The sequence below is a fragment of the Thunnus albacares genome, chromosome 15 (genome assembly GCF_914725855.1).
Source record: "Thunnus albacares chromosome 15, fThuAlb1.1, whole genome shotgun sequence".
In the NCBI taxonomy this organism is placed as follows: domain Eukaryota; kingdom Metazoa; phylum Chordata; class Actinopteri; order Scombriformes; family Scombridae; genus Thunnus; species Thunnus albacares.
Genome location: NC_058120.1, coordinates 3097258 through 3125112, shown reverse-complemented (window position 1 = coordinate 3125112; position 27855 = coordinate 3097258). Strand labels below are relative to the sequence as shown.

At 38.5% G+C, this 27855-nt stretch overlaps 2 long non-coding RNA genes across 3 annotated transcripts; one reads left to right on the top strand and one right to left on the bottom strand.

The window, feature by feature from the left end:
• The first annotated feature begins 805 nt into the window (after positions 1–805).
• On the top strand, positions 806–19163 carry LOC122998858. Of its 2 annotated transcripts, none has more exons than XR_006407524.1 (3): positions 806–1027; positions 10689–10783; positions 19085–19163. It is a non-coding gene; the product is annotated as an uncharacterized LOC122998858 (long non-coding RNA). The 2 variants fall into 2 exon arrangements; XR_006407525.1 differs by lacking the exon at positions 19085–19163 and adding an exon at positions 11798–12207.
• Positions 19164–19231: 68 nt separating this feature from the next.
• LOC122998857 lies at positions 19232–22545 on the bottom strand. The gene is made up of 3 exons (XR_006407523.1): positions 22365–22545; positions 21810–21985; positions 19232–19323 (listed from the first exon to the last, which is right to left on the bottom strand). It is a non-coding gene; the product is annotated as an uncharacterized LOC122998857 (long non-coding RNA).
• Between the last annotated feature and the right edge of the window lie 5310 nt (positions 22546–27855).

Below are 27855 nucleotides of genomic sequence, written 5' to 3'. Positions count from 1 at the left end.
TAAAGCAGATATGATCAAAGTCTGCTGAAAAGTGTAATAAAAGAGTGATTTTTAAGTTAATTATTTGATAATAATCAACTGGCCTTCTTCCTATTGGACAGGTAAGCTAATGTTACTGCAAAGAATGTGAAATAGATTGTGGGTTTAGCTGGCTAATGCTAGCTAACATTAGCTTGCTTGCTAACGTGGACAAATTGCTATCTAGCTAACGTAAAGTTCTGTCTTGAGTGGATAACGTTAGCTAATTCATCAAGACTCCCGGGGGTGATCTAGCTGGTAAATTGGCTAGCTTGCTGTTTGCAAATGACTTTATCAGCTAACGTTACAAAGCAACCAACATATCCAAGTAGCTAAGTTACAGCTAGCTTGCTAACCTTAGCTTGCTTGCTCGCTAATGTTATCAGCATTCTAAATATGATTGTATTTTTTCCCAGCTATCAGGAGAAGCCAACCACAGCAAAGACAGGGTCCAACAACATCGACACCAAGTAAGTGAGCAGGTTTTTTGCACCATCCAGCATCAGCACATGGAAAAGAATGTGATCTGTTAGTTTGTTTTCAATTTCTAATTTTGAAGATGAGTCAGTGCCAATGTCAATATTACCAATATGTACACATAACAGTGTAAAAAATTATAATATCAGATCACATGAAATGCCCATAATTTGTCTCATGACATTCCATTCTATAGCTGGATTATGTGTATAGTCCTGCTGCGCACACAGGATTCATTGGTGACACTGAAATGTTATCTCAAGAGGAAAGATTTTCTAATGGCAGTTCGACCACTGGCTGAGGACCAAGCTTTGGAGGTTTCGCAAGAAAAGTAGATGTGTCTTATACTGACTAGACAGAACCCCATTGTAGCCACAGTGAATCCCCTTTTGTGATTCTAAATGGTCCCATTGTCTTTATGTATTATGTTATATGGACTCTTACTTGTTTTGTGTGTCGCATCAAATCCATGGACCTTTTGAGAGACTGTGCTAGTGGATGAAGAACAGGCAAACAACCCTCTGAACAGCGTGTAAGTGGAAAACATATCACATCTTGTCAACTTACATGCCTATTTTAGAGTGTGGAAGTGTTTTTTTTTTTTTGTTTCTTTGCTATCGTAGAATTGATTTGGAGGACAAATGAATTTCCGTCATTTGGAGTCTGTAGAGGCCATTTATGAGATCAGTGTAGATCCGAGGAGAATTAAAAAGGGGGGGGGGGGTGTTGAGAGAGAGAAGTAACTTCCCATTCATTCGCTATCTCGTATGTGGACTTTGATGGTGTAATTTGTAGGTACAGTGGGTAGTTTCAATGTAAATGTAAAACAGGTTACCGCAATCTCCCCACAACAGACTGGTTTAATATCAAATTAAAGCTGCAAGCAGCGTTGGTCGGGACCTCGCACTCTGGCCCATCGAGATTAGATCATTTTGCTTTTTAAAAATGAGGGATATTTCTTGCAAGTGTGGTGTGCTTTTATTTTGAAAGTTTGATTGAAATGTGTATTGTCAGGTGTGTAGAGACAATAAGTAACTGTAGCTGGACACAGAAAAATACTCATATATTTGAATGGAGAGTGTGAGCAAACCCACACCTTTTTGATCATTTACTGCCTCTACATAGCTTTAGATACAAACTTCATTTGAACTTTAAATGAGTCACAAGAAACCAATTTACATGTGTTTTCTATCTTTTATTGTTTTTGAGATATTAGAGTGTGAGTTTTAAAGTCTTTTCTTGCTCCTCCTGTGATTTTATAATGAGTGTGTATTGCGGAATGTTTCACAGCACCGAGGGAGTGACATCACCAGGAGCAGTTGGAGGGCAGGGTTTTAGAGTACACTTTTTGTGAAATATCCTCATAAATCCCCTTACTTTGGCCAAATCTTACATTAAAAATCATATTGTAGTAGGAAATTTCGTTGCAAATCCATTGATACAGGTTTGAAAAGGGTCAGACAGAATATTTTAGACGTCAGAGGCATCTATTTGACACACAGTTCATGCCCATAAATTGCCTCCCCCTTGGTTTACATTGTAAGGGTGATGTGGCACTACAACTTTCAGGGCTTATAAAATCCAAACCGTTCAAGTTATTACAAAGTTTTTAACAACTTCTTTATAAATCATGTATTAAAGTTTGAAGCTGATACCATTAACGCCTTCGGAGGAGATGAGGTTTGTTCAGGGTCCAAAATTGGGTCAAAGTCTTATTTTGAAGTTTAGATTGCGGACTTCCTGGTGGATTTAGTTCAGGGGTGTCAGCGTATGATTTGTAGGTCTTGATGAGACAAATAATTGAGTTTTGGTTTGATCTCTCCATAACATTCCTACAGGCTGTGGCGGCCATTTTAGTTACATAGGTGACGCTAAAGAGCACATTTTGGCACTTTAGAGGTTAATTTTTACATTTTATCAAATTTACCAGACCTGATGTCCGTGCCAAATTTGGTGAGTTTTTGAGCATGTTTAAGGGGTCAAATTTAGGGTTTAAGTGGCGTAATAATAAAGACAGAAACAAACAAATGCACGAAAAACAATAGGGTCCTTGCCCTTAGGCGAGGACTACTGTTTTACAGTAGTCATGTGCCTTTTGGGCTCGGTGCATAAATAGTGTAAATTTGGAAGATACTCATTTGATTTGTCTAATTAAGACAGCTATCGCCTCATTTGCAAAGAACAAGCACTGTGGATATTGTACCCCATTTTGTATGGTGTAATCACATTTGGAAGGGATGACCTCACAGCCGGTATGGACAGGAGGAATGGTCCTGGACCAAGAACACTAGCAACATTGCTTGTTATGGGGATTATCATACAAAATATATGTATATGTATATAAGAAAGATAACTGTTTTAATATGCACCACATGAAGAGTAGTCAAGTAGTAGCCAAAGTAACAACTAATGGAGATTCATATAACTAATAAACAATTCTACCCCTATCTTAAACTTTTCCTCTCTGCCTTCTCTTTTCTCTCTCTCTCAGTCTCTGCTGCCTCTTTCCACTTTATACACACTCGGTGCTTCTTGCATACAAATAGGTTTTTCAAAATGGGAGTTTACTCGATAAGCATATTCTTCAGAGTCTACCAAATCCCAGAAGCATTTCGTTTGGCTTAAATGCAATATGTGATTTTCAAAGCACCATATTCAGTCTTAAACTGCACCTGCCTTTTTCTTTTTTTTTTTTAAATAAAATATTTGAACATACTTATCAACTTTCCTCCAGCACTGAATGGCATTTTAACAAGAACAGATGAATCCAGCAGGTCTGTGAAACACCATTTGTGGACAAGAAAGAATTATCCACTCTCCATTCTCTGTTTTGGCAATGGAGTTTTTACCAGATTGTTTTGCTGTTTTGTGCTCCATAATAGTCAAAATCTAACGTGGACCACGTACTTAAAAAGCCTGAGAGCCACAATTCAGCTATTTACTTCTCTTGTAAATATCAGGGGAGAGGAAGACGTTAACATTGGTTCTTTCTAAGAGACGGTGAGATGCTGAGCAGCTCAGCAGCTGCTGGCTATCCCACATCACTGAGGGCTAACAAAAGACTTTTTAAATGGCATTTTCAGACCTGTCAGTCCAAAACTGAATTTTCCACAACACCCCTGATTTCTAGTGGCTTACAGTATGCTGTGTGGAATGGCTACTCAGTAACTTTGCAGAAAGCTTGAAAGCTCTGGAAGACGGTGCAATCTAATTTCAGACCTCCCACAAGACACAAGCAGTGAACAAGTCAGGAATACCAATGAGTGAGTACAGTTGGAAAAAGACTGAGACTGAAAATACAGCAGTGCAGCGTTTCCAACTGTTTTCAATATCTGCTCATTTGGCACTATCTGCTGGGACACAAATGCCTCTTAATTGTGGTCATGCTTGTCAGCAGAGTTTATCCTCAGCCAGGAGGAGGTAGTGATTTTCGAAGTTGATCGGCAGCGAGTGCAGCAACTGTAAAACAGAGGCGTCCTTTCTGCAGTAGCGGCAATACAATTATGTGTAAGTGAAAGAGGTTTGCAGCTGTGTAGCTGTAACCTATAGCATCAATAGACCAACAGAGCATGTTGTAAATTTTGTGCTAACGTATGGAAAAATATGTGTACTGATTAATTAGCCTACACTTGATTTTTATCCACACAAGCGGCATGGCTCTAGGGATGGCAGTGAAGTCAGTCTGTTGGTGCACCACTTGAATTAAGAGTGTCAACTATAAGATGAATTACAAAGAAATTTGGTACAAATATTCATGGTGCCCCAGAGGATGAATTCTAATTACTTCTGACTTCATCTTTTCGTCTAGAGCCATCAACACATCAAAGTTTCCATTTATCCAGTGAATATCTTGACATCAACTAAATGGATTGGCACACAATTTGATACAGCAACTTGTGGTTTCCAGAGGATGAAACCCTAATGACTTTGGTGTTCCCCTCACTTTTCTAGAGCCAGCAATAGGTTGACATTTGTGGGTTTAAGTAAAAATGCTCACCAACTATTGGATGGATTCATTCATCCAATTCTTGTTTCCCTAGGTAATAATTTTGACGATCCCTTAAGGTTTCATCTAGTGCCATCATCATGTCAAAATTTAAATTTGTCCAATACGTTGGTTCACCAATGTCATTCCATTTATTCAGCTGTACTTTGTGTTTAGTGCCAATTAACACATTAGCATGCTATTGTTAATGCAATATAACGACCAAGAACAAACTTTATACTTCAAGTTTCATATATATGTACATACATATATATATATATATATATATATATATATATACTGTATGTATTTTTACAATTTGAACATGGAAGCTCATAAGTGACGCTGGGATCAGTAAGTGTGACAAAATTATCTTGTCTCAAGGTCCACTTACTATCTTTTTCAGAGCTTTCAACTGCAGCATGGCCTTAATCAGCAAATAGTACTGGCTCAGGCAATAATAAATAGTGGTTTATGGTGGGGAGATGTTAACCCTTGTCTCTGTTCAAAGATGGTCTATGGTGTCAGATGTTAATGTCCTCCGTGATCTTTCTCAGGTCATCCACTGACTTCTGGCTAATGACCTCTGAGCTCCTCTCAGTGGATGCTGTAAGTGGTTTTGTTCTGGTGTTCACAGACATTTAACGTTGTCTGTGGACACCAGAACTAACTTCTGGTCAATGACCTTTGATCTCTTTCATTGGATGCTTTGAGTGGTTTTGTTCTCGTGTTCATTCAGTCTCTTGTCGAGGGTCCTTGCTCTCTCTAAAGCTAAAATTATACTATAGGCACCCGCATGACCTTGAGGGTCCACGTGATGTAAATTTTGTCATCTGCCCACGTGTGTAGGCCAAAATTGATACGGATTGTTCAAACCTGTTTGGTTCAGTTTAAACTATTTCTGGTACAACTGAAAGCTGACAAAAGAAATCTGGTGCAGACTAAACAGCCACACTGAGACCACCTTAAAAACTGGGTCTCAATCTGCTTTCAAGCAAACTCTGGTGGGGTCCATTTGTGATGTGAAAGCAAAGCAGACAAATCAAAGAACTGTGTGACTGTAGATATATGGTTTTAACATGAATTCAAACAATTGCAGTTACCTACAGTAACAATTTAGAAACTGTACATACACACATTAAGTGCAACATGCATTGTCTCCTTTTATTGAACATAGCAAATTTGGGTAACATTTAAAAAAAAATACTATGTGTAATATTATGTTCCATTTCAAGGTTGTTTATTAGCCAATACTTTTTATAAAGGTGAACACTGCTGTATACTGTGATCAAATAAATAATAAGGCAAGAAAGTACTTGTCTAATTTGTTATGATTAATGGAGTTGCTGGAAGTAGAGAACGAGGAGCAGAGCAGTCCAGAGGAAACACTCTGCTGTACTTACACTTCATTATTGTCAAAGCATGTCTTTTTGGCTGTCAGACAGTATTACACTGAAGAGCTTCAAAGGACGAAGGGGGTTTGCAGAGATTAACAGCACTTTAAAGTTTCAACATCATGTACACTGTGGGTATTAACTTCTGAATCATCAAAACAAACCTAAACAAATAGCAGAGACACAGGTAGGACAACTCCAAAGAGTTAGGACTCCTGTATGTTGCAGCATAAACTCTAGAAACAAAAGCATTGCATTTACCCAGAAATAACATTTCAGGAGAGATTGAGATATAAAACCTATGGCTGGAGTTTGACTCGTCCGATCTGACAAGTTGTCAAATGTGATAAAGGAAAAAAAGTCTTGTAAAAGTAGTTTAATTTGCTCTAGGGCTTCTCAGAAAATCATTGGTAATGTTATGAGACACTATGAAACACTCCAGCAGCTCTAAATCTGCCAGCACAATGTAAATTCTACAGGTTTGGCCAACCATAAAATTCCTGAAGATATAAAATACCAAGGACGGGTGCAGAATGAAGACCTTAGGTGTTTTCTTTCCGCTCTCTCTCTCTTTCGACTAAGTGAAAGTTTAATTAAAAGATATGATCTTTATTCGGAGCCCACTCCTGCTGCTAAGTCAGGAGGTTATCTTCGGTGACTGAGGCCACTGCGATGACTGTGGGATGGAACTCAATGTAGGGACCATTATGTCTGCACAGGAGTTTGTAGAGCTATTACTGACACTAAACAGTGAAAATCACTCTTTCTATTTCTGGTTCAACATTTTGAATGTGATGTGTAAGAGGTATATAAACAAATTCTTTGTTACAGTTTCGTACTGTCATGAAGTTCTTGGAAGACTCAGAACTGCCCTCCCAAGAAAAACATGTTTCTTTTAAACTTGATGACAAAGGTTTCCTATCCTTAACAAAGTAGTTGCTTGTAACCCAAGCCATGATCTTTCCTAAACCCTCACCAAGTGGTTCTGTTCATATGAATCATAATTGTAACAGTGATGTGTAATGGTACTGGCACACCCTGACAAATGATGTCACCCTGCCAATAAGGGAGCAAGATCATAAAAACTTAATCTGAGTCATTTTTTAAGGTTATTGGGAACAACATATTTTATCATTTAGTCTGGAGAACTTGTTGGAAGACTTCCAAGAGTGTGTCCTGTTTTTCAGGAGACAAGTGGCTCCAAACCATGCCAGCAGAATGCCCCCCACAGCATAACAAAGCCACCACATCCCCTCACAGTAGGGGTCAAACATTCAGACCTGTACCAGTTTTTCCTTTAATTTGTCACCCGTCTGTACTTTGCATGGGATAACACATTTCATGGAAAATGTAATGCTGCCCTGACTACTTTTTCAAGTTACAACAAAACCATTAAAAATTGTTCTGTTGTCATAAGTATGTTTTAATCAGTGTATAATCACCTGAAAATAAGAACTGTTGATTTCATTACCTTAGAATGAGCCCGTCCTCTTCCATGGAACCTACCATGTTGCACTATTTCTACAGTAGACCAGAATGGACAAACCAAACACTGGTTCTAGAAAGGGCCTTTCACGTTTTTGCAGCCACTGTAGGTTCTCCTATGCACTTGGATGGGGAGGGGCAGGGGTATTCAGTTGGTTACAATCTGCAGCCTCACCACTAGATAGCACTAAATCCTACACACTGGTCCTTTAAGGTTCAGGGAAGGGTGTGGTCTTGGTTTAATGTTGAAAAAGCTCATTAGAAGGACAAAATCAAGGTTTGATTACCAGCTGCACAACTGTCTCAGGGTGCTAGACTGCTAGACCTAAAAGTCCCAGACTTATTTTAATTGGTTTCTAATTTGAGGAATTGGACGTTTTTACTGCATAAAACTTTTACAATAACTATCAACCAATGTGGGTTCTACATTATTACCTATAATGTTGTAGCCATGCAAATTATTTTTGCATAGGCAAATATATAAATTGGTAATTTGTAGGTGACAGAGTTAACATATCAGGTCAAGAACTAGAAATATGAACATTTGTTGTAAGTGAATTTTCTCGAGATAAGAATTACCTGACATTAAAGATCCTCCAATTTTCCTTACAATTTCAGTTACAAGCATTTTTGATTTCCATTTAACTTATTATATTTGGGTTTTCATGAGTATTATTTAGTTGTAAAACATGTACAAATCTTTGAGTGAATCTTTGTTGCCAATAATCCAAAGTAGCATTCTCAGCAAAGCACTTCAAAGAACATAATTAGGGCACTACAGTATTTCTCAAAACTTTGTCTGAATTATACTTCACTTCTGTTTCAACTCACAGTAAAATCCAATAATATCACCTCAACTGTCAAATCAAACTTAAAACTAAATCCTCCCTCCCTCAAGGTTCTCCTTGCCAGCCTCTGCATGTGTTGCTTATGCAAATTCCTAATCATATCTCAAGATGGAGGGAAGGGGTGGGGGGTTGGACATTTGCATTACATACAGCTCAATTTTCAGCCCCATGCCACACTGTCAGGATGTAGAAGGTGAGGGAACACGGCGCATGCTGCAGCTGCAGAGTGCATGTAACAGGATTAGAGGATTCTGATTACAGTTTAGACAAGGTGAAATACCCTACCACCACAACACATACACATACTGTACACACAAATACCCTGACAGCTCCATACTGGGCGAAAGTGTGACTGCTGCACCATATTTTACCTTCTTTACCCTAATGATATGATAAAATATCACAAATCTGAACCAAGTCTACTACTATATGAGCTAAAAAAAAAACAGAAACAAAAAACATTCTAACATATTTAATGAGATTTTGGAATTGGATATGGAGTTTTTCAAGTTGATACACAACTTCAGACCAGACTGAAAATTTTCAACAACTATTGCATGAATTCTGTGCAGACATTCATGGTCCCCAGAGGATGAATGGAGCATTATGGCTTCATTGTTGGAATTACCGTAACAGTTGAGATTTTTATTAATTAATAGTGAACTGGCAGTAATACTGTGTTTGTGATATCTTACTGTTACAGCCATAGCTTAGGCCAGACATGTAACATGTTCAACACAGACCAACTTTCCAATTGTTTTCATGTTGGGTTAAATGTGTTGAAGCTTCTCTGTGATATTTTCAGTTATGGTTGTCAAGAGCTCCTCTGTCTCAGACTCGTGGCTGTTATATGCTTATATTTTGCCATAGCAACTGTAAATATGTGGATCTGTTGTTGTGTTCATGATTCATATCTAACAGACACCCATACCGTCGTGGAGTTTGTACTTCCAATAAAGAATGATTTTTAGCCGTTATTTCATGTTTTCTGTCACACCAAATGCTTTGCATGGTACATGACATGTACCCAGATATTAGAGATAGATATATACAGTATATAAGGCAGAAATGCCATTCTAAATCCTGTTCTTTGTACATTTAATGTCATACATTACCTTGCGAGGCAACTGGATTTGCAAGATCACACAAGAATTCTTGTCAGGCTTCAAGTTGTGCACCTGTGACAGTGTCCTATGAGGAACTACTAGTAGCTACAGGCATGGTTTAGGTGTGATGACAGTGAGAAGGTAACCTGTGATGGCTGGTGATAGACATATGGTTCATCCAATCACCTGCTAAAAATTTTATTTTTTTTGAAAGTGCTGGCCCTTTTCCAAACAGTTTCCAAGAGTGATTTCTCAGATTGTTCTGTGTAACAAACCATCTAGTGTATCAGGTTATGTTATACAAGCAGTAACAAAAAACAGAAACAGTTGAGTCAAACCAAGCCATGCAGAGGTACCCTAAAGTGAAATGCCATCGATGGCCACTAGATGCTTCAGCTGACTCCCATTTAAAAAGTCAATTTTTCCAACAAGTCATCATGGTCTCAATCTTTAAATTCAGGCCCTCTAAGTGTGCTGGTGGTCATTTTGGAAATTATTGCTCCATTAATAGGATTTGAAGACTTCTAGTACTTCTAGGTGTTGATTGACAGCTGTGATTAACAGTTGAGTCAGACTATTGTTGTAATATTTCGGTAAGTTTAATGTTACTTGATCACGATACCTGCCCTGTTAGCACAATTTAGCTAAAGTAGCTAACATTAACCCAAGTGTGCATTGCTCGGCTCCCAGTAAGCTAGCATTAGCTTGGGTCTGAGGTAGTGGGGTGTGTTTCCAGAGTGTGAAAGGCAACACATTGCACTCCTTATGTAGATGGTCCTGGTGCCAAACGGAAAAGATGGCGTTAGAGTTACCAACCCTCCCGTAACATAAGTAATTGTCCCGTAATTTGAAACTAAAAAGAATGTTCTGTATTGAACTGTTATGAAATTCGCTCTGTTCAGTATTTTTGAGAATCAATTCAGTGCAAGTTTATGAGAGATAAATATTACAGGTAAGACTATTAAGACAGAACAATTTGTATGAGATAGATGGAAACCGTCCTGCTCCGTTATCCCTCAGTCTATCTGTCATGTTATGTTCCACTACCCAAGCAAAGAATACTCTTCTCATTGGTCATGAGTGACAGCATTGCTACGATATGCCTGACAGCGGCACAAGTAGGGTGACCAGATAAGAATCCATCCATGTACTTTACTGTCATCTTCAACAACATATAGGAATTGATATAATGAATCAAATATTGATAAGTTTATTGTTCTATTGCAAAACATCCTACCTTGGTCTATACTTTATCTTTTTCTGTGTGTGTGTGTGTGTGTGTGTGACCTTGAAGATGATGCTATTGTTAAACAGAAAGAGTAAGAAGAGCGATGGAGCTCAACATTCTAGCACTAGTTGTGCTTTTTTATTTCAGACTGTCTGCAGTTTTGCCTGTGGAGGCTTACAGATGCTGCTTACACCAGCCTCAGGCTAGATGACAGCTTATCAACATGAGTGACAAGTGTGGAGGTGAGAACTTGACTAACGGGGAGGAGGCAGAAGCAGTGTTACACTGTATGCCTCAAGGTGAAAAGTTTTATATTGGTGTTTTAATCAGATGGACAAGTGAAGCAATAGTTCTCACCTCCAAATGCTACAATATTTCTGACAGAAACAAACACTTCTTTAACACTGAATCCACTGAATTAATGCTGCACTGAGCATATTGAATCATCAGTGTCTGACTGAACCAGTACCTTTTAACATTGGAGCTTCCCTCACCAGTCTTAAAAAAGTACGAGTAACATCAGAGTGCATTAGTTATTCCTGTAACCATGGGTACTTTGCCTGATGTACAGTATTGCAATGATGTAATAACATTAATATTCAAGGATTGCTCTTTCCACAGTCTCATCAGATCAGCTGACCAATTTGCATCGAAACTCAGACTTAACCTTTGAGTCATAACTCAAATCTGAACGCACCGACATGATACATATATTTATAGATTTATAGATTGTGACTTACACTTCTCAACATATCATCATCTCTGATGTGCATCGCTAATAAACATCCATAGATCTGCTTGGAAATCACAGGAAAAGAGATGCAGAACTTGCCTGAGAATAACCATGTTTTTAAATTTTCATCAAAGTATAAATATCAAAGTTAATCCAATGATAGTTGTCTGTACATCCATGGGTACACTGCAAACAGTAACTGCTAATAGCTTATTCTACACACATTTAATCGAGCCAATTTGCCAAACTCTAATCAAATGTAGGCTAAAGAAATGGGGCCCAAGTTCTTTTTGTCCTGCTCCTGTACCCGACTAGTGTTGGATATGCATATTTTTTTCCACCCTTTTTTACTCAAGTTGTAGTCCAGAGCTAATTCACTTCCATGGATCCCCCCAAAGCAATATGGGAAATGTAAATTCCAAAATGGAAAGCATGATTATCCCCAAAATCAAAGTAAGAAAAGGAACAAAGAATAATAGTAGAAGTGACAAAAACTGACACCCCTCTATCCATTTATATACAGATATTTGCCCTGTGTTGAAAGTAAGTGGACATACAGAAAAAACCTCAACTGTCACAATTTGTGGAGAGGGGACTGGCAGCTTCATTATGCAATATGTAATATTGTGATTATGCAACATTTACCAGCAAAATAAAAGATATAAACAAAATGTGTTCACATTGTGAGGCAGTTCACTCTAAAAATAAAAAACTTCTTGCTTGTGTCATCTCCGTTTCCATGGAAATACATGGGGTATGACTAATACCTGGAAAACAATCACTCACGTCAGTGGACTCCTATGTAATGAAACCTAGTTTACTACTCCAGCAAGTAGGCTGACGCTTAGTAACGACCTAGCAACAGAGACGATTTCTAGTCCCTGTTGAGTCAGCCAGCCAAATTCAGCTAATGCTTTCTGGAGATTGCTGCATTGCTCACATATAAACACAAAACTGCTTTGCTAGCTCAATCTCACTGTAACTAAGATAACCACTGAAAAAATCATTTTTCCATGGACAGATTTAGCTACTACGTCCAACATTTTTTAAGCTAGTAGTGCCGTGTCTCACTGGCACAGCTGATGGAGAATGCTGGAGTGGGAGCTGAGATATACTCTAACTAAAGGGAAAATGGTTAAGTCTTGTTGTGTATGGGGGTGTCGGGTAACGATAAAGAGTGGAGAAGGGTTCGGGTTTTTCAGTGTGTATGAGGATGTGTGCATGTGTAACTCGTTCCACTGTCTCAAAGTTCAATCCACTTGGTAAATGGTACATTTTGTTTTCCCCACAACTCCTAATCAGCTCAGTTCAATCCAGTTTCACAAACATAAAAGAAAGACCATTCAAAACTCCGCTTCAGTTTTTCACCGCTAATCCCCACACAAAACAAAACAAACCAAAGACGCTAGCAAAGCAAGACGGTACATAAAATAAAGCCAGCAGAAACGTCCACCGTGTTTTACTGTATATCTTCAGTTGTTACAGTTACGACTAAAAATGACAACAGAGGAAAAAACAAGTTTGCCAAGTTCACATATCCCCACAACTCAAATCAACCACTAGTTGACTACCCAGAAGTGACTGTTGTTGTTGGCGTGACGCCATGGTCTATAGGCGGAGTAATATTTTTAGTGATGAGGCTTTTTTCATTTGAGCACGGCTAGGTGTGCTGTCATGCTGATTTGAGCACGTTCTAAATGTCTAGTTGACCAATCAGATTGCATGGTCAGAAGCACGTGTTGTATAACCTGAGTTAACCAGTTACAAAGCTGCTGTTTCCATGCTGATCTGTTGTCAGACAAAATAGAGAATAATAGAGAGAAGCGAGTCTCCTGGTTTGCTTATCTTCATTATAGCTAAACTCAAAAGAGGCTATACTAATCTGAAGGCATGACAGAGTAGGTCATAATGATGATGTCACATTATCTCTCACATTAATAGTAGATCTCAGTTGAAAGCTGCTTCTCTGATCAAACTGAGGTACAGCATCAGTGACATGTCCTCTCCGATTCACTCTGATTATACATCAGAAAGTCTTGCGCTGAAGTTTTGACAGTGCCTGACAGCCCATTTGCATGTCATATGGAGGTCTCATACCCTTTTATATCAGATATCACAGTTCCACAGTAGACAACCTGACCCCAAAATTCTGTCACATTTCATACAAGCTAGAAGCCCCAGGGCCTTTACATACAGTATGCACTTGCATGCCAATCAGGACATTCCACCGTTTCCCACTGGCTGACACAAAGAAAGTTCCTCACATCTCACCTCTGCATCTGCTCTTCTTTAGTGCCCGGAGACCTGAAATGACAGAATTGTCTATGATAATCTACAGCTTCAACTACATGATTTGGTGCACTCCCTGCTAAAGCCTACCCAATAGGGTTCTTTTTGTTCCCACATTTATGCACACCAAAGATAAATCTCATATCTTGTCTTTCAGATGACCCCCTCAGGTTCATTGAGTCTGTGGGCTGTGTGTCATTACTCAGGATTCAGAAGTAAAAAAACTTTTTTTCAGTTTTGCCGGCAACCTGCTCTGCTTCAGTAGAGGCACACAGCCTCAGCACATGGGAGCCCTTTTTTACCATTTTCCCTAATCCCACTTTGGGGGTTGATGAGGGTGACCTATCTTATTTTGCAGACAACTTCCTCAGGTTTACACAGTAACCATGAGCGGCAGGTTATTCCCCGAGGGTTTGATCAATGGTGGCCCATAGCCTTGGGTCATTCTCTACTGTGGCCCCTTCAGTGGACCAGAGGATGAATATTTCATCAAGAGTTTGATTTAGACTGATCACCACTTTGTAGTGGCTTATACGAGCAGGTGGGGAGGAGAACCTGTCAATGTGGACTTTGGCAGGCTTCTCATGTGTTCTAAAGGTGACACTGACATCACAATGTCAGAGGTCCATTATCATTCTGATTGAAATCTGAAAGCGGATGTTGGGGCAGATTTGTCTGTGATGGAGCAGAACAGCATTTCAGAGCAGTATTCATTTATTTCAACACAATTGCCATGTTCAGTGGATCTTGCATTAGAAAAGTAAATGCACACACATGTCTGTTCAACTTTGGTGTGTCTGACATGCAAATTTGAACTGTTGACCAATATTAAACCACATTTATTAATAGTAACAGCATAGCAGTGTTTGAGTCAGGATTGTCTGGGAGGGAGTCAAAAGGGACCATAAGGTACCTTAGAAGCAGGTCACAGCTACGTCCAAGCAGAACATAAAACAATACTGTGAAAACTGTACACCCACTGAGTGCTACAAAATAATTAAATGATCTAAGGATTGATATTAAACATATTATATCAGACATAAAGCTTTTTTTTATTACACTAAAGAGGTGAGCATTTTAAAGAAATGATAAAATCATATAGATGGAAAATAAGATGAAAGGGTAACTTTCCTTTCATCAGAAGTTAACTTTGCCACTGACAAACATTTTATCAGTAATTTACTTGATGTCAACTTCAAAGTTTATCTGTATCAAGAAAACCCCATACATTTACTCTGCATCACATACTTACTGATAATAAAATGACTTTTTCATTATAGTTAATTAAACTGAAAAGTGACACTATATTTAGTGATGACTGTTATGTAGTTTTCCATGCGTGGTAATGATGGCAAACTGCTGTTAGTCACGTCTGACAGTCAAAAGCTGAAAATATCAGATATCATCTAAATCGATCCTGTAGACAGCTGTAGAAACTGAGCATCCAGACTGACACTGCTTTGAGATGCACATTTACCAGATAATAGCCAACAGCTTCACTTTGTAGTTTGACTGACCCACCAAATAAATGTTGATATAGCCTATAGAATCTAAAATAAGAAGCCTGCTGACAGCTTTGATCCTGCTCTTCTTTTTAAGGTCCAGTAAAAGACGCTTAGTCTTTGTATTGTCTCTTTCTATTAGACATTACTTATGACAAATGAGCACCATTTGCATTGCATTTGTATAATTATGATCATTTCTTGCTTATTTGTGATTTCTTTGTGACATGAGAGAGGACAAATAAAACATACAATCAAGTAAAATGCTGAATGAGTTGCTGTTTCTTCAAGGACAATTAGATTTTCCCCATGTGGGTCCATGTACAGTAGCACCAATGATGCAGGATGACATCACCAAAACTGTCTAGTGAATAAGTCACTTGTCAGTCTGTATGACTGCATGCTTTTAGCCCTTGGTTCATTTGTAGAAAAAAACAAAACAAAGCATGGACCAGCTGAAAAATGAAAGGCAATACTTCATAATTGTATTCTTTGGTGTGGACTAAATAAACCAAACTATAACCTATTCTGAAGAGAAGTCTCATAAAGCATGTTACAGATGTCCTTTTGTGCACATGGATCTAGGGCTACAATATGTAGCCTAGGAAATCTCTCTCTCTCTCTCTGTCTCTCTGTCTCTCTGTCTCACACACACACATATACATACTGCATTGCCTCCAGGGCTAACAGACAAAGCTATAACAATTGCTCCCTCATCTTGATAAACAACCAATATTACATTTAACAATCGACTCAAACACTGCCTCAGTAAATTGTGAGGATACATAACACAGAGTAGGATGGTGTACTCAGCAAGACCCTCCGTGACAGATTTTTATATGATACCATATAAGACAGCACAATAACATTTAATAACCAGGCAAACCCAGCTCCCAGCCAGTGTGATGCATTTTGATATCTGTAATACAACAGCAGACACCAGTTAATTTAGAGCAGGGGTCAGTAACCTATGGCACGCATCCCCACAGTGCCACGCAAGGCCATTAATCATCATGTTTTGAAGTTTTATTAAATATCAAAGTAATCCAGTGATAGCTGTCTGTGCATCCATGCAAACAAGAACTGCTAATAGCTAATTCTGCACACATTTAATAGAGCCAATTTGCCAAACTGTAATTAAATACAGCTAAAGACATGGGGCTCAAGTTATTTTTGTCCTGCTCCTGTACCCAGCTAGGGTTGAATGTGTGTACTTTTTTTTCCCACCCTTTTTTATTCACTTGTAGTCCACAGTTAATTCACTGAATCCATGACAACATTATACTTCTTGTTTAGCACTATGGGAAATATAGTTCCAAAATGGAAAGCATGATCATCCCCAAAATTGAAATGAGACAAGGAGCACAGAATAATAGAAGTGACAAAAACTGACACTCCTTTATCCATTCATATACAAATATTTGCCCTATAAGAATAAATTAGCTGAGAGTAGCAAATGCCCATCTGTTTAAATGAAATATGTTTGTTTTTGACAGGAACATTGAAAATGTCAGTGATGGAGTTACAGTTCATGTTAAAGATCTCAATCAATCATAAATGTCAGCCAATAGAGTTCACTTTTTTGTTAATCCAACATTCAGAACAACTCTACAACATTAATAGACATGGTCCGTATAGTAATACATATCAAAATGGCTGATGTCAGGTAAGTTATAATCATTTTAGCAGGCTGGAAATATATTTGCCAGCTAACCATCAGTGTTGTAGTCACTCCTGGTCAGAGGGACCTGGTGCAATAAGCTGGTCACTCTGAAGACACCTCAAAACCTCTTCTTGGGGTGACAGCCACATTTGAAATCAGGTTTACTGATCTTTGTAAGAGACATTATTGATGTCAGCCTGTTGACCAAAATACTTGATGTCTGAAAGACAATTTTCTCTTGATGTGACCTAGCTGGTATTTCTGTATTGTGGGTCACTGCAGAGTTCAGAGCTCTGACAGGACACAGATCTGTTGCTGTGGTGGAAATGTGTCAACAGAATAAGTCACTTTTCATCTCATACACTGCAGAGTTCTATTCCCAGATGTCTAGTTAATCTCTGGGTCACAATATTCTGAGCTTATATATGATCATACATGATCTTATAGGGTACATGGCCAGTCAACAGTGATTTCTCTAATGCCCTCTTATGTCTAACGTAAAGCACTTCGAATTGCGTTGTTGTTTAAAGGTGCTATAAAAATAAACTTGACCAGACCAGAAATGGCTGAGCATGAAATCATAGGATTTAACAAGGTCTTGTAATTTTTTAAATAACTTTTCACCATTTTTGCATTATTAGCAATTGTAATTTATAGACAAAAAAATCTGAGAATTTCTTGTCACTGTAATTTTTTTTAGCTGTGATCCATCAATCTGACTCCATGTTGTGACTGTAGCTTTTTTTGATGTATTCTGTGTCAGAACATAGAACCCAGTTCAGTTCTATGTGAAAAAATACAGAAAAAAACAGACTTAGTTGCGGTCTATGAGCTCTAGCTGAACTAATGGAAGCTGAAGGTAACTTTAGGTCATGCTTGTAAGAGAGCAGTAATTTTCCACAAGGTAAAGTTTGGTTGCAGCCACAGACTCACAGCAAAGAAGGCTCCGTGATTGGATAGTGAAATGATATTCCTGATTGGATAGTCAAATGATATATTAATCTGAGCATTCCCATTAGAGGAGGAAGCATCAAATGTGGGAAAAAAGTACTTGTACTCATAGGTTTGATTTGTACTCGTAGATTTGATTTGTAGTGGTAAACTTGGGATTCATACATACAGTTGAGTTCTGTGCAAACTTTTTCTCCCACAAACTGATAGATATGTAACTGCAAACCTGATGTGTAACTGCCAACCTTTGCCAATCTCACACATTGTGCAAATCTTTCTCATTTGTTCACAAAACGTCATGCAAAGCTTCAGACCTGTGGGCTATATTGCCTCAAAAAGATTGACGCTATCAGAACCCGGTACCTCTCCTGAAGCATCCATCCTTTCCTTGCTTCTCGAAGTGAAATCAACTCTGAATATCAGGAATGCCAGAATACATTGCCTAAAAAACAACACAAATTCCTCTGCCTATAATCTAAACAACCGGGGGCTCGTCCTCTTCAACCTTTGAGATGGCTCAAGCTGCCCTGCTTCCTGCTGACATCACAACCCACAGGACCCGAGGAACTGCAGTCACAGCTCAAACCATGGGTTCTCGGTTGCAGCAGCAATTCCCGATTCCCGCGGGTACCAAATTTTCCCTCAGGAATCAAATTTAAACAGGTATTTTGTTGTCTTATTCTGCAATAAACAAACAAAAAATACTTTGCCTTAGGAGCTATATGTTTTAATTAAGGGTACATTGTTTATTTGCGAAATACCTGTTCTGCAAATGTTACTAGTTTAAGATTCAGGGAAATTATATAGACATTTTATTTATTTATATTAAAAAAATACTTTGCTCTCATTTTGACAGGCCATGACATAAATCTGGTTAAGATTCTGTTATGCTGTTCCGAATCTGCTGAATACAGATTTGTGGATTGTGGGGATTTTTCTGTAGTTCTGAAAGGTAGCAATCCCAGATTGTCAAAAACTCTAACTTTGACAGAATTCAACATTGCCCTCAGTGTCGTTAGAGACACCATATGTGAAGTTTATCTGCAACACAGGGAGAGGCTTGACACCTATTTGGCTGTAATCTCAGACTTTGCTCTCTCCTGCAGTGGCTCTCTTTTATGAATACCATAAATCCTTCTCTGCCAAAGCTGCCATGTATATCTAGAAATTCAATCAGAGAATAGATTGGCCTGTAGTCGACCTGCCCCTAATCAGCAGACATTTTAGTGGGCATAACACCCTAGCCTGCCCCATCTGTGGTTCCTTCTCCCACACAACCTCCCTCTCTCCAGTGTTTAATTCTGTAAGCCACCCTCCAAAGCGGTACTTTTTTCCTCAGGATCGGCATTAATGTCAATTAGTATGTTTGTACATTTCCTAATTGTAAATTTATGCATTTGTGTAGTTGGTGTGCAGATACCCAAACTCTGTGTATCCCAGGAGGCTTCATCCTGCAAAATCGGGGAAATAAACATGAAGTATCCCTCAACTCCAGTGAATGTCCCAGCTCTTTCAAATCACCCAATAGATGCTTTGTTAAGTACCTTATCACCGGCTTAGTTCCAGGATTGCTAGCAGGTCTATGTTGGCTCCCAGAAGTGACCCATGTCTGACCTTAAGAAGCCTGAAGTAGTAGACGAGGTCCTATCAAAAGAGGTTAAAAAGGGATAAATGGTCCATTGTCAAAATCCCCCTTTTCCATCTTAAGAGTAAGCCCCATAGTTGTCACTATCATTGATCTCTCAGCTCCCTGCCTCAGCAAAACATCCCTGGATCGTTTACAAGTGGTCCAAAATGCTGCTGCTAAACTTTTGACAATGTCCTCCCAAAGGTCTCATGACTTGCCTTTGTGTATTTTTTCTATTTTCTATTTATTTCTGTTTTTATGTGTTTTATGTCTGTATGTATAACGGATGTGCAGAGAGCACAGTATTTGTATTTGTATCCGTATTTGTTGAGGCAGCAAAATTATTTGTATTTGTATTGGAATAAAAGTGGAAATAGGTGTAACAATCCTGTTTTTGTTTTTATTACACTTACAATTTTAAGATATTAAAGTATTAATATATGTGGAGGAGGTTGTTCCTCTATCAAAACCATTACCAAATCTTAGTATCATTTATAAAATATTTTTTGTCTCTTCTTTGGAAAAAATCCATTATTGAAATTCTGATTAAAATGCTGAAAAACAGCGACACCTGCAGGGCAGGCAAGTTAGGAAAGGGCAGTGTGTGTGAAGCCGTGAGAGGAAAGCAGCGGAGTACGGGCTCCTGCTGTCCTCCTTAGGATGGGCTCAATCATTCCAATTTAATGTACTTTTTTTCCCCATGCTAATCTATGATTGGCCAAAACACGTAAAATGATGCTGCAAGGGAGGACATCCTCCCAAACTAATCGACAACCAGAATACAATATTGACGTTGCATAGGTCCAATGACAGTTTCCAAATTTCATCTTCGAATCTCTACCACTGCATGCGGTAAAGCAATAGATTCATACAGAAGCCTATTAGAAAATAAATTATAACATGCAAATCACAAACTACTTCACAAAAAATCACGTTTTATTTAGGCCTTTTCAAAAGAGTCTAAATTTCTTTTTTTCAGATTTAGCGGTTACGTTCCCCCCCTTTTTTTTAATTGAGCAGGCGATAGCTATTTCCGGTAGCCAACGCAGCAGCCCTGAAGGACTGTTAAGGACTGTTAAGCTAACGGTGAGAATGGATTTCAGCTGTCCAGGCTGGTCATATGGTGGGATGACGGTGGTGTGTGTCGGACTGACATGCTGCTGCTCTGAAGTGAACTCCTCTCATGAACAATAGAAAGTTAACATAATTTAAATGAAACAACAGGGAGAGTTAGCTTGTTTGTCATTGTTGCTAATGATGTCAGACTGATCAACAAGCAGCAATAAAGTTCTGTTAATAAACAAACAAGATGATTAACAGCCATAAATACAGTGGGACGCTATGACATGGATACTTCATCTCCATGAAAGAAAGAAGACATCAGATAACATGAGTTAGATACAGCTTCTCTCTCTTTGTCTCTTTGGTTGCTAATTTCTTCTCTGATGGTTAAATGTCTCTGTAGCTGTTGTGTGAATTTATCTCCTTGGCAAGTATGCAGCAAAGAGATCATATAATGTGCTGTAGGTAATTTGCCTGTTAAAGACTTACAGTAAACTGCCTGGACTCACATGGAAAAAGCCTGATTCATTTGGAATTTATCCAGTTTTTAATGAATGAGTATGCAGGAGGTCTGGCTGCTTGCTTGTGAGAATTTCTTCATTTTTTTTGTTTTGTTTTTAAGCTGAGCTGTATATTGAGTAATAAGCTTAAAGTAAGTAGAATTAAGACTTTTTAAATACTAGAAATAACTAGAATAACAGTGTTAATATTTCAGCTTTGTCGTGCATATAGATAAGAGTGTGTAGGTCATGTATTTGATACATGCATTAATACTTTTTGATGTGAACCTACACTTTTAGATCCGTGAATGTTTTTACTGTTCAATCTTTTTAGTCTTCAGCACTGATCTGAACCTGTATCACATTATAAGCTTTGTGGTACTTTATATATTTCTGTATACTAAGAAAATACACAGGAAACACATATAAATCATGTGCTATGTTGTCTGTTTTTGATGAGAACATAAATCTGTCGCCACAATAGAACAATACTATAAATTTGAAGCTAACTCTGTTTAACTTTGTTGTAAGACTCCATGTTACATTTGGTTTGAATATGGGTTTTACTAGACAGTATATTCCCTTTTTGGCTGAGATGCTTATGAGGAATGGCCGCACTGCGGCTGGTATGTAGGCCCACACATAGAAGATCCTCACAACAGTAGTGTCAGGCAGGAAAGATATTTACTCATCACTTCCCAACATCTCTATGTATTAATAAACATTTCAAACATAAGTTTTCTGACTGAATTGTGTTTCTGTTTAGACAATACTGTCTGGTGCTCCACTACCTGTTATGTCCTTGGACTATAACACAAGGATTTGTCAGTCTCATCACACAACAGGCTATGTCAATCAGAAAGAATGGAGGGATATTCAAAACAACACGACAAAATAGTTCATTATATAATACAACTCAATAATAGAAAAACATGACTCACCGAAATGTGTTTGAATCCAGTTTTGTCTAAGTTGAAGAACTCTACACCATCCAGTTACCATTCTCTGAGTGCTTTCCTATAGCTGCTTCCCTTGTGACACAGCAGAGATGTTGAGAGAACAGGAGAGACACTGTGAGCAAGTTTCCAGGGGTTTGACAGTGCACAGAGCAGGGAATCTGAGAGAGGGCATGAATAAAACTGAGTCAGAGAGGTTGTTATTGTGCACTTCTGTGGATAACAGTAAATACTTTTATAAAGCACAGAATTTTTATGGTTTTCTCAAAATTAATTGCTCTTTGTTTGGCAACAATTAATTCATGGGCTTTCAAAACATAGCCTATATTTTTCAGTGCTCAAACAAACATAATGCCATACACAGGAGGGAAAACAGTAAAAATCAGCTTTAACTGAAGAAATATAGTTAGTAGGATGAAGTTTGCAACAAACAGACAAGAGGTGAAGAAAAGAAAGAAAGATGAAGAGGATATAATGTCAGGAGAAAAGCATATTCCACTGACTGTATATAAATATGGACGATGTGTCTCCACTTCCTACCGTTAAGCAAAAGTGAAGCCAAGACATCTCCTTTCCGGGTGCGGCCATCTTGCTTGTGTGATGTCATTTGGAGCCAGAGTCTGCTCAGTAGAGTTGGACTGTGGGATGATGGCCCACGCCTCCTCAGCCGTCCTGCCACCTGACGGAGGTTTGAGAGTGGCGGTCACAGCTGCCAGCCACCAGGGGGCGATCGAGATGTTTTGGCTTCATTTTTGGGGAGCTGTAATGACGTCCATATTTATATACAGTCTATAGTTGTGATAGTCATTGAAGTACTCAGCCTGTGAAAACAGTTGTATTATGTCTTCTGTGGCTCGGGAGGAGTTCTGTTAAGTCTGAAGATAATAACCCTGATGATGTCATAGTGATGTCATGGAAACTACAAATTATTAAAAGAAGGCCTGGGTCTAAAGCCCCATTCAGATAGGATTGACAGGAGGAGGTGGGGAATGGCATTTTAACCATGGGGAAAGGATCTGGTCTGTAACAGACATGGACATTCAGCAGAACAGAACCCAAAGAGAAAGCAAAAAACCTTCCCAGGGGGCACCGGAGAGTTGAAGGTGAGGCAAAGATACTGTGTGAGGTGAGGTAGAGAAAAAAATCCTTCTTTTAGTCATAACTCAGTCAGATCTGAACACATGAACATGAAACACATATTGATATCATTCAGTGTGACTTACATTTCTGAAGAATATTATTATCTCCAATGTCTATTGCCAACAAACCTAAAAAAGAGGCTTCAGAACTTGCATCTTAACATTTTTAAGTTTTCTTCAGTATCAAAGTAATCCAATGATAGATGCCTGTATATCCATGGCTACACTGTAAACAGGAGCTGCTAATAGATAATTCAGCATACTTTTAATGGAGACAGTTTGCCTAAATGTAAACAAATATCGGCTGAAAACAGGGCTCAAAAGAGAAGACCAGTACCTGTAGCTGACATTATAACAGCCCATTTGATGAGCATTTACGGTCTTTTCATGCTCTCCTGATGGCTTTATGTGGTTTGACTTCATCCATTTTCACACATAAGACAAATTTCACACTCAGCTGAAAAAAAAAGAAAAAAAGGAGGAGGACAAGCTGCTATTCATGTCGAAAAAACTGAGAGGACATTGCTCTGGACTGAATTTAAATTAGGTCTAGTGAGTTTATAGAAGAACAGCAGGGGTTTAACATAGACAAACTGTTGCATGAGGAATGTTAGAACCTGTACCTTTGGAGCTTGCTCCATACTAAGGAATAACATTAGGATATTTTGGCTTCTGCTGCTTCAGTTTTGACTGCTCTTTCTATGGTACCCTATTCTACAAAGACAAACCGCAGCAACTACGCTAACAATGACACTGAGAAAAATGTCAAAGTTTTTGACTATCCAGCTAAACGTGTTATAGGTAGAAAAGTGGTAATGTGCTGATTCAACATGTATTCTTGAACTAATTTTCATGGCTAAATATTATTTGACCTTTGACCCCAAAAATGCAGATACTGCACTCTGCCGCCGCCGCAGACTCTGGCTGCAAATGACGTCACGCAAGCAAGATGGCAGCTCCCAGAAAGGAGACATTTTGGCTTCACTTTTGCATAGCTGTAGGAAGTGGAGATGCATCGTCCATATTTATATACAGTCTATGTGATATCCAAACTGTTAGTACTACTCGGGATCGGGTTAGCTGATAATACACAGATGAAGTAAGTTAAAGTTCCCAGTGGAGAACACTAAGATTCCTTTCTTTGGATTGTCCTGAAATTGGTTAGAATATGGGATTTACAGACACTGAAGCCTCATTCTTTTACAATTTGGACGGCTGGTTCAGACACAAGCTCAGAGAAACCAAGGCAGAGCGCAGTAAATACACTTACTGTGTTTTGTCTTGGTCTGCAGTTTTTACTTCGTGTTTTCTCTGAGATAGAGCAAGTCTGAAATTAGACAATTAGTCACAAGATAAAAAAAAATTAAAAGTTAAATTTTAGTCATACTTCAGTTTTGACCAAAACTTTAATTACTATGGTTTGTCTTTTTGTAGGGCAGTATTGGAGGCTGTGATGGATAGAACAGTGTCCTCCAAACTTAGACAAAAAAGGAAATGTCAACCCGTGTCATTCGTTCCCTGGCTGTAGAACCTAGATGAATTCATAAAATGGAAAATATAACCTAAGAAGTGTCCTAATTAAATGTGTCATGGGCAGCAGAGATCAGCCAGTCACAGTGATTTCTGATCGTCCAAATCAGTGTGAGGCTGTTGCTGCCGACTGTGGATATAATTTAATATTCCTCTTAGTGCATAATGAACCCTGGGTGCCCTTCGCAGACAGAAGTGCTCACTCATAAATAATTAGAATATGCAAATGGGGAAGACTCGAGGCATATTTGCAATTGAGAGAGGTTAAAAGCAGTATTATCACATCAAGTGCATGTGCAAGTCGGATCAAAGCCGACAAAACATCCATTTGTTCACACATCAAACAGCCTGAACAGTGACTTTGAATTACAAAACAGCAAATTGTATTAAATAAAACATGAAAGTATTTGTGATGAAAATAATGGATGAAAATAATGCTCTCAGGGTATTGTTGTTGTCTGGAGTCATAAGTTTTACATCTCAAGTTGGATCGAGTGTTTGGGGACATCGACAGGTTTACTGTGGACTGATTTAAACAAAGGGGGCATGCAGATGACTTCCAGTTACTTTCTCATCATTTCCATTTTATTATTAATTTTTACAAGGAATATTGACTATTGCGTCATTTTCCAACTATACAGAATGTACACAATCAACTCAGTATTGAGTGTATTAGTCATGAAACAAAACAAACTGGTTTGCAAATTTCAAACCTTGTGGCAATAAATTGTAGGTAAGATTCGGACTACTGAGCTGCTTTGGCTGGTGTGTGAGCATGGTGGCGTCACCTTTGGTAGAAGTTACAAGGACCTTTCCTCTATGTTGTCCTCCGCTTCTAATACTTTCTCTTCCACTCACTGTCTCCTTTTTTTTTAATCTCGGAATAAAACGTGGGTGGGAGCCTTGGCAAATGTAGCAATATGGTGGGGTCACGGCCACTTCTGACAAACAGGGTACTGTGACAGTATTAAGGTCCCCCTTGAGCTCTGTCCCCACTCTCCCAATGACAAAAAATACACAAACATGCCCATCTGTAGTTTAGCTGTTTCAAGGTTCCCCATAACCACTCTTTACCTTGATTTAACCGCCTCTGGTGACCTTAAAATGCCTTTTGACTAAATATGGGTCAAATTTGACCCAGAACACTGTCTATGTGCAAAAATGTTTACCAGCTGCACAAAAATTAATACTTTTGATATATGTCCTTTTTTTATATTCTGGGCCACTTACGGAAAAGTCACAAAATTTCAGGCTTAAAGAATGTAATTTAGGGTGATTTTATTGCTTTCAAATGTCGACAGGGGTCAAATTTGACCCGAACAGTATGTAAGCATTATTGCTTCCTTTGTGGTCAAATTTACACCTTTAAACAGGTGAGTGGAATTACAGTAGTTATTGGTTTGGTTTCATTATGTGTCAAGACATCTTGGGGCTGTTCATTTGTTTAGCTGCAGTTTATAGTTTGAGACAGGTTTGAACCTGTATAGTGTTGGATTAAATCACATGGTCTCTTAAACCTGATTGTTGTGTCCTCAGCATCTGCAGTTTGAACTGCACATGTGCTTCAGTCTAAACCCAGCTGCTGTGTCCTCCAGAAACCCCCTAAATGCCACCAAAGAGCATTGTATCCAAGGTAGCTGCAGACCTGGTTTAACTGAGGTCTAAGGTCACAGAGTTCAGTATGAGGACAGATTTCTACAGCTCAGGTCATTTTATTCAAAAGGTACATGGGCCATCTAAATTTATTTTGACCCTCAGGTGGAAAATGAGGTTAGTTTGTCAGTAAATTAGATGAATGAGACCTAATCATGACAAAAAAATGATAAATGTATTCTAAGACGGATTCTCACTTCAATTTAGTGCCAGTTAATATATTTGACAGATTATTTTATCCTGCAGTAGATTGTAAAGGGAGAATATGATTACCATTTGTATTTAAAAAGTAAAGTGAAGTAAAAAAAATAAAAATAAATCTGTGATTATAAAAAGTCTAACAAGACTATTCATGATAAAAGACACACTGCACTGTTGCCGATGTATTTCTAAATTATTTCTACAGCACTTGAATAAAATGGTTAGTTGAAATGGAAAATCACAAAACCAACAGCTGAAACCAGTTATCTTAACTGCTATTACATCATGAAGTCACATTCTCAGTGGCAGGGTTAATAAACTAAGCTCATCACACATCTGGTTTACCTGCAGTGTAAGTTAAACAGTCAGGTTTAATTTAGCATGCAGCAGTCTTTTAAACGCCTGAAAGCTCTGGTTTGGCTGAACCCAGTCTGAACAGGAGCTAAGCGAGTCATATGCTAACTGATACAGCATTTTTACACATTTTTAGAACTTTTATAACAACTCAGCATTGAGTGTATTAGTCATGAAACAAAACAAACTGGTTTGCAAATTTCAAACCTTGTGGCAATAAATTGTAGGTAAGATTCGGACCAACAGCTTAAACATAAACATAACTTTATGCATAAAAAAAAGAAAACAGTCAAAACAAAGCAAGACAAAGGAGAGAAAGAAAAAATGTATGAAAACAGTTTATGTAAATTTAAACACAAACACAGTGGATTATAAAAAGCGATTGATGAAAAGTATCAACCTCTCACAATCTTATCTCTTTAAAGTGTATCAGTGGTGAAGTTCTATCAGGGTTTTAGTCGACTGTCTCAATTAATGTGCCTGTATAAGTATCTGCAGTGAGTCGGATTCCCCAGACTGTTATGATCCACACTTTGATTATCTCGCCGAGGTAGTGGAGCCCGCCTTGGTTCATCATGGACTGAGCTGGTGAGGATTCATTAATGTGACACCAGGCAAATTGATAACTCTAATCTTGTTGGAGGGAGAATCCTATTAAGCGAGCTGTGCCCTTTCCCATGGGACCATTCCCTTTAGTTTGTATTTCATGCCTTCATAATTACGTATGGTGAGAGCTTTTAAACTGAGGTGGAGTGGGGCGGGGGTGGTGGTGGAGTCTTGTGACACAATGTACAGAGAATAAAATAATACAGTTCTTTTTGGAGGCAATTTTTTTCCTCCTGGTGTCCTCGTTTCGTTTGATTTTTAGACACATTTCCATGATTTTGGAGTAGATTGAGGGAGGAAAAAACTACATTTGCATCAGTAATATCACTACATTTCTTTGTTTTCCTTGACCAAGGTTGGAAAAAATGATCAACCAACTTACCTTTGAATAGAAGTTGTTTAATATTAGAACAGAAATCATAACACGTTATAGTATTACATTCTAAGCCCTGTAAAAAGCATTACATCATCAACCAGAGCCCTTTACATAAGAGCAGATGTCGAGCAAGAGGCTCTCTCATCTCTACGCTAGACACTTATCTGTATGA